Below are 7,005 nucleotides of genomic sequence, written 5' to 3' on the forward strand. Positions count from 1 at the left end.
AAAGAGACGTGCGGTACGGGGTCATGACCGCAAGCAACTTTTTTTTTCTTTTGGTGCTGATGCATACCTAATCTAGTATAATACTAGTATGTCTTTGTCTCTGTTAGCGAGGGTCACACTTGGACCTTCACATTTCTTCCTGGTAACTAATTTCAAATGACGTGTGACACTTATCAGAGTCCTAACTAATTGAACGAGATGGGGTTCATTTGATGATCACAATGGTGAGTTTTCTGGTGGGGTAGCAACTCAAGCTATATATATTGCTCCGTGTTGTCGCTAAGCAATAGACTTAGACACGTGGTTGGTGGGGGCGTCAACCGTTGTACGTGCTCGATAGATAACCAGGCATCTGGCCGTTTGATTGATTAGCTGCGATAGTGACGGGCCAGTGGGCAGGCAAATCCTTTTGCAGATTCTTTTCTTTTTTATTGTTCATCAGGGCGACCTTCAAAAAAAAAAAACTCAAGACACCAACCACTACAGCTAGATTTATTAGATTTGTAGCTATATTATTAATCAACGGAACCGAGTAGTAGTACAAATGGATGCTGGACGATGATCTCATGGTTTGATTGATACGTGTAACTGGATACTGATCTCATGAGCATATACATATGGAAGATTCCAGCTGATTGCAACGCTAGTGTTTGTATATGTAGGTCAGTACGCATCCTCTTTCTCCATCTCTCCTTTTCCCTCTTATCTTAGGCAGATGAAACTAACTCCACGCCTATGGTGGAGGCTAGAGCATCTGTCCTTTTGTTGCTAATCTGGACTGCCCACTACGGAAGTGTCTCTGACTCATCTTTGTCTCCTCGGGAGGCATATCCCATGCCTTTTACGATGAGAATATCCACTATATACAGCACTTTTCACACAATTCCAGTACAAAGCACGGAAAGCCAGAATGATATGGATGTTAATTGGAGTTGGCTTTTGCAAGCTCCCCATTACATTACCCCTTTTCTTTTCTAAAGGTGAGGGGATGGGTGCTTCCGTTGGCTGGTGGACTCCTCATCAGGATTATTTGGTATTCTAGTCGCGCCGGATGCTGTCATCCTTTTGGGAGCTACCTAGCTACCCATCAGGTTCAGGATGGTTTGATATGTAACCGCAAAGTCAGATCTCACCGGATCCTTAAAGCTACCAGCATATGCTGGTATCTAGACTTGTGAATTCCTTGGGATAAAACCGGCCCCGTGTTTCACTTTGAACGAGAAGTGTAGAGTTCATGCTTCGGGTGTCTACCGATGAATATTTTTTTAACTGGGAAGTGAGTTTAGAAGATCCGAAAAAATTACCACGCCCATCTGGGGAGGTTAATTAAGCTTCTCGCACCCATTTTATATCCCACTTGTACCTTAAACTTTAGTCTCTCTTTTTTTTTTTGAGGAAGAGACCGTAGAACAATAGTTCTACGGTAATTTATATTAATAAAAATAAATATTTACAGCAGAAAAGGAAAAGGAAAAAGGAAAAACAGCTAAGCTAACCAATGCCTATCTTGGGAAACATCATGGGAACAAACATAGAGCTTAGAAATGTGCGTCAATCCAGTCTGAAAAGGATTGCTTATGTTTCAACTTGATCCTGTGTTTAAGAAGTAGATCTTTCTTGAGGAGCACTTTCCATGTCATGACATTGGGAGTAATATGTCTGAATATTTTGAAATTCCTTTGCATCCAAATTTGCCAGCAAGCCATGATGATAAAGTTCAGACCAACTTCCTTTGGGATATGATTCAGAGCTAAAAGAATCTCAGAAATAACACTTGTGTCTCTATGTTTGTGTGGGAAAAACATGTCCCAGCATCTTCAACTTGATCAGAACATGGAAAGGGGCAGTCCCAAAACAAGTGCATAGCAGTTTCTTCAACTTGATCAGAACAGAGCTCACACATATAAGATGGGAGGTGGAAAGATTTTCTGTGTAAAAGACCTCTTGTGTTTACTCGATCATGCAGTAGCAACCAGAAGAAGATTTTATATCTTAACATAACAGCAGTAGCCCAAATCTTCTTGAAAATAGAATGTGCCTCCTCCCCTTTGATGAGAAAATTATAGGCTTTTGAAGGGGAAAATGTGGCCGAGTTCCAAATGTATTTCCATTGATCAGCATGTCCTCGAAGATTAGCTTGCTCTAAACATGCTTGTGCTTGATGAAACTGTGCAAAGGCTAGATTGGACAGAGGCAGGTGAAAAAGATCTTGGAAGGAGCTGAAGTGAGAGGCCTCTTGGATGGATAGCAATTCATCCTTTGCGAAGGAAAACAGATGAGGGAATTGCAGCTTTAGAGGAACAGGACCCCAACTATCATGCCAAAACATAACTGAGGAACCTTGTCCTACAGAGCAGTGAGCCAATTCCTTGAAAATCGGAAGTAACTTAATGATGGACTTCCACCAGAAAGAGCCAACATGTCTGCTGGTTGGGGCTCTGTTGCTGTAGTAAGATTCCCAAATCAAGTGTACCCAAGAAAGATCACTCTCTTTTTTGGCTAATACCTTAAACTTTAGTCTTGAAACACAATGCCTGCTGCTTGTTATGTGCAAAACAATTGCGGTGGAATTTCTACAAGAGTAGTAGGATAAGTATACAGAAATTCCATGTTGAACAACTGTCAATAAGAAAAGAGATCCCCGTTCAACAAAAGAAGTAATCACACACATTTTAAATTCCTAGTAGGATTGATCACGCGTTTTTCAACGGATCAAAGAGACAGAACGAGAGTTTTTCAACACAAGCTGCTGAAAATAAATTATGGGTTGCTCAGAGGGGGAGTAGTATCCACACTGTTCGATTATTCTCACATTCCATGTTCCTTAAATAAAGAGTCACGCACCTGTATATCCGTTGTCCACGCGCTTGCGTTGCGTCTACATCTCGTTTCCTTAAAACAAGAGGACCGCAGACTACGTAAGTACAACAGGTCAACAAGAAACTGAGGGAGACGTAGCTAGAAAAGTAGGGATTCGACGGTTTAGATGTGAAAGGCTCAGATCAAACACAAGGGGGGCACCGACACTGTGAAGAAAGAGTATGGGCTAATTCATACGCTCAATTTGACCATTTTAATTTCACGTTTCCTTATACGAGGTTACCGGTTATACAACGAGGCATAAGATTGGACAGGGAGCAATACCCCACGACCAAACAATGAGAGACAGTACACCGATCACATGCAGTTCAAGACCTTAATTGGATTACAGTGTCATGTAGTGCACTACAGAATAGTAGTGGCCAGCTGCAACGGGCATGGAATGCTTATTGAGGTTTTTGGTGGCCAGCCACGAGGTAACTAGAGGGCAGCAATGCATTCGATCTCAATCCTGGCGTTCAGTGGCAGAGCTGCGACTTGGTAGGTCGAGCGCGCTGGTGCAGGGGCTGGAAAATCTACAAAGGAGAAAAGGTTGAGAAATTCAGAAACAAGGTGAAGGAACATCCTTGCACACGGTTCGTGTGTCAATTACTGCAATCAGAGGCATAGATAGATGGTGACAACAACAAAGGAGTACAAACATCAGACTTACATTTAGCGTAAATCTCATTCACGTTCTTGAAATCCTGTAGGTCCGCTAACCTGCACGTACAAGAATGGAATTATTCCCAGGGATCATAACATCTTTTAGCAACAAAAATTCCATGTAAAGGGCATGCAGTACTACACACATGATTGTTGTCTTGACAACTGATGAGTAGCTAGCACCACTTGCTTTCAATATTTCACCCATGTTCTTCATAACCTGTCACACAACAGGAGAAACGCAAAATAGATGTCAGAAATGGGCACCAAAGTTGCAGCAGATATAGCAGACGTTTATATTTAGTGACTGCAAAGGCAGGATCACCAATACCATCACCTAATTGCATATGATTTCAACATAGAGACTAACCAAATATGCAAAGTCTACCAACAGAGGTCTCTAAAAGGCAGAGCAATGTGTTCAGCGCACCAGAATAATAAATACATTGCCAGATTCAAAGTATATAATACTAATACATGGGTAAGCCTCACAAAGAAACGGTTGGGACTTGGAGTAACTCAGAAACTAAGCAGGGCATAATGTTTGCATCTGACACACTAAGCTCAGATAATGTAGCAACATTTTTTTTCTTTTTCTGTGAGGAAATGTAAGAAACATTTAGTAACATCAAAGCCATCACCTGCTCGGTTTGCTCCTCCACGCTTTCAGAGACAAACTTCCCTGTCTGAAAACAGAAGCAAGGTACTTAACATAAGTTATACTGCTGGCATCTTCAAATAGTGAAGGCACAGATTGATTTTATGATATAGAGAAATAAGAAAAAGGATGAATGAACAAAAGTTTGAGCAGCAAACCTCAGGATTTAGGCCAAGAACGCCCGAGACAAACACAAGATTGTTTGCTTTTATCGCCTGAGTAGGGGCCTAGTGCTGCTGGCGCCTTCTCCGTCTGAACAGCCTCCTTTTGAACTATACAGAATATTTTACAAACATCATCACAATGTGACAGCGTGTTCAGATTTAACAGGTCTGAACCTAAAAAAAAGCTTGCGACAAGCAAGGGTACACAAAGCTATAAAGTAGGAGCAAACAAAACTCTGCAGTTATGCATACTGGGGCAAGAATTATTCGAGATCTATTGGTGAACAAATTAGTTAACTTGGAGACTCTTCGTATGTCCTTAGGCCCATTTTGTAGTTCACCAAAATTTTAATCATCTCTAGTGAGCCACAGTTTGAAATCACTTATGAATCTTAATCTTCAACAGATAGGCATAAAACAATCCTCTTGACAGTAGAACTGTACTACTAGGTGTGAGGAGGAAGAGGTTAGCCTTGATGGGCAGGTGGTGCCTCAGAAGGACACCTTTCGGTATTTGGGGTCAATGCTGCAGGAGGATGGGGGTATTGATGAAGATATGAACCATCGAATCAAAGCCGGATGGATGAAGTGGCGCCAAGCTTCTGGCATTCTCTGTGACAAGAGAGTGCCACAAAAGCTAAAAGGCAAGTTCTACAGGACAGCGGTTCAACCCGCAATGTTGTATGGCGCCGAGTGTTGGCCGACTAAAAGGCAACATGTTCAACAGTTAGGTGTGGCGGAGATGCGTATGTTGAGATGGATGTGTGGCCACACGAGGAAGGATCGAGTCCAGAATGATGATATACGAGATGGAGTTGGGGTAGCACCAATTGAAGAGAAGCTTGTCCAACATCGTCTGAGATGGTTTGGGCGTATTCAGCGCAGGCCTCCAGAAGCTCCAGTGCATAGCAGACGGCTAAAGCGTGCGGAGAATGTCAAGAGAGGTCGGGGTAGACCGAATTTGACATGGGAGGAGTCCGTTAAGAGAGACCTGAAGGATTGGAGTATCACCAAAGAACTAGCTATGGACAGGGGTGCGTGGAAGCTTGCTATCCATGTGTCAGAGCCATGAGTTGGTCGCGAGATCTTATGGGTTTCACCTCTAGCCTACCCCAACTTGTTTGGGACTAAAGACTTTGTTGTTGTTGTTATTTATACTTATTGTCTATGGCTGCTGTCAGATGTCTTATTTATACTTATTGTCTATGGCTGCTGTCAGGTGCACCCAGCCCTATAGCTTTCTTGTGGTGAATGATGACTAAGCTTGCGTTTCCACTTCATTCGCCAATCGTATTGCTTCTTATGCAAAGAAACATGTCACTTTGCATACTTTCTCATAACTAGCCGCTTCTTGATAGAGTAGCTAGAATCAACAAATGCATCTCAAAACTCTTTTTATTGACAAAAAACTGTAACAAATTCCTACTGCGTATATTTTTGTGTTTCACATATGAAGAAATGTGCAGAAAAAAAGTTCAAAAGAGCAATAACTAATCAAAGAGAAAAGAAAACAAGGAGGTTAATTTCCATGAGGGATGGAAGCAAAGCTAATAATCTGAAGTTGCTGACCAATCTGGAAAAGAAAGATATTTTTTCCGTTTGAATCTAAAGTCCAACTCCTGTTTGAAGATGGAACGGCATGAGTACAAACTTGGTGGTCTTCCTTTGAAAATGAAACCATTACTGACCATCCAGATGGCCCAGGCAATCAGACTATCAGAGTAAAGATTTCCAAGTAGAAAGGAAATTGCAGAGCATCTCTTAATGTTTCAGTTTTCCTTTGCAAGCATTTCAAACTGCATTCCCATAAAACTGTAATACCTTCTATTGTTTATACGCAAACTAAATGAGCGGCATCTGCGAGTAATTGGGAGAGCGCTCGGCTTATAAATTCACAAGGAATCCTATAACCAGTGTATCCGTTCCTTAAGACGCGTCGGATCGATTCGAAGGAGGAAGTGAAGGCGACGTGCTACCGGCGGAAAGAGGGAAATGAGGAGCGTACCGGTGGCGGAGGTGGCGAGGGACGCGGCGACGGGGCCGAAGCGGCGGCGCCCGGCGAATGAGACGGAGGCGGCGGCTGCTGCTGAGAAGGGCAGGCGGATCTCGGCGGCCGGGGAGGCGGCGAATCTGGAGACGGCGGCGGCGGCGCTCCACGCCATGGCTAAAACCCTACTCCACCAACTACGAGCACGGGACGGCAGAAGATTGGATTGTGTTGCTCTCTGTTGGAATGGAGCCGAGTTTTGCGTAGCGATTTGCTACCAGTATAGGAGTATTTTTTAAGAGAAGAAAAATAAAACTGCCGCGACATGTGATGGCGGATTACGCTTTGGAGGTACCGTTTGTCTGTTTCTTTGTTCCTATAGAAAACAAAAAAGTAGCGTCATCAAAGGACGGATGTTCGATGCATGACAGACTCGCGGTTTAGCCCTTCTTTGGTTTGGAGAGAAATTTACACCACAGGATTTTTATAGGGCAATGTTTATTTTCCTGGTTTCTACTCCGGTGCCCTCTTTCCATTGGTTGTGACAATCTTAGTTATGCACGGTGTGTGCTTATTATTTTTGTATCCTTTGCTAAAAAAATCCCTTTTCACTCAATAAAATCTATCCTTTGCTAAAAAAATCCCTTTTCACTCAATAAAATCTATCCTTC

The 7,005-nt window shown here is 42.7% G+C and overlaps 1 pseudogene; it reads right to left on the minus strand.

The window, feature by feature from the left end:
• Window positions 1-3,029: 3,029 nt before the first annotated feature.
• On the minus strand, window positions 3,030-6,656 carry LOC119354315 (annotated as a pseudogene).
• Between the last annotated feature and the right edge of the window lie 349 nt (window positions 6,657-7,005).

Source organism: Triticum dicoccoides, chromosome 2A (genome assembly GCF_002162155.2).
Source record: "Triticum dicoccoides isolate Atlit2015 ecotype Zavitan chromosome 2A, WEW_v2.0, whole genome shotgun sequence".
Taxonomy (NCBI): domain Eukaryota; kingdom Viridiplantae; phylum Streptophyta; class Magnoliopsida; order Poales; family Poaceae; genus Triticum; species Triticum dicoccoides.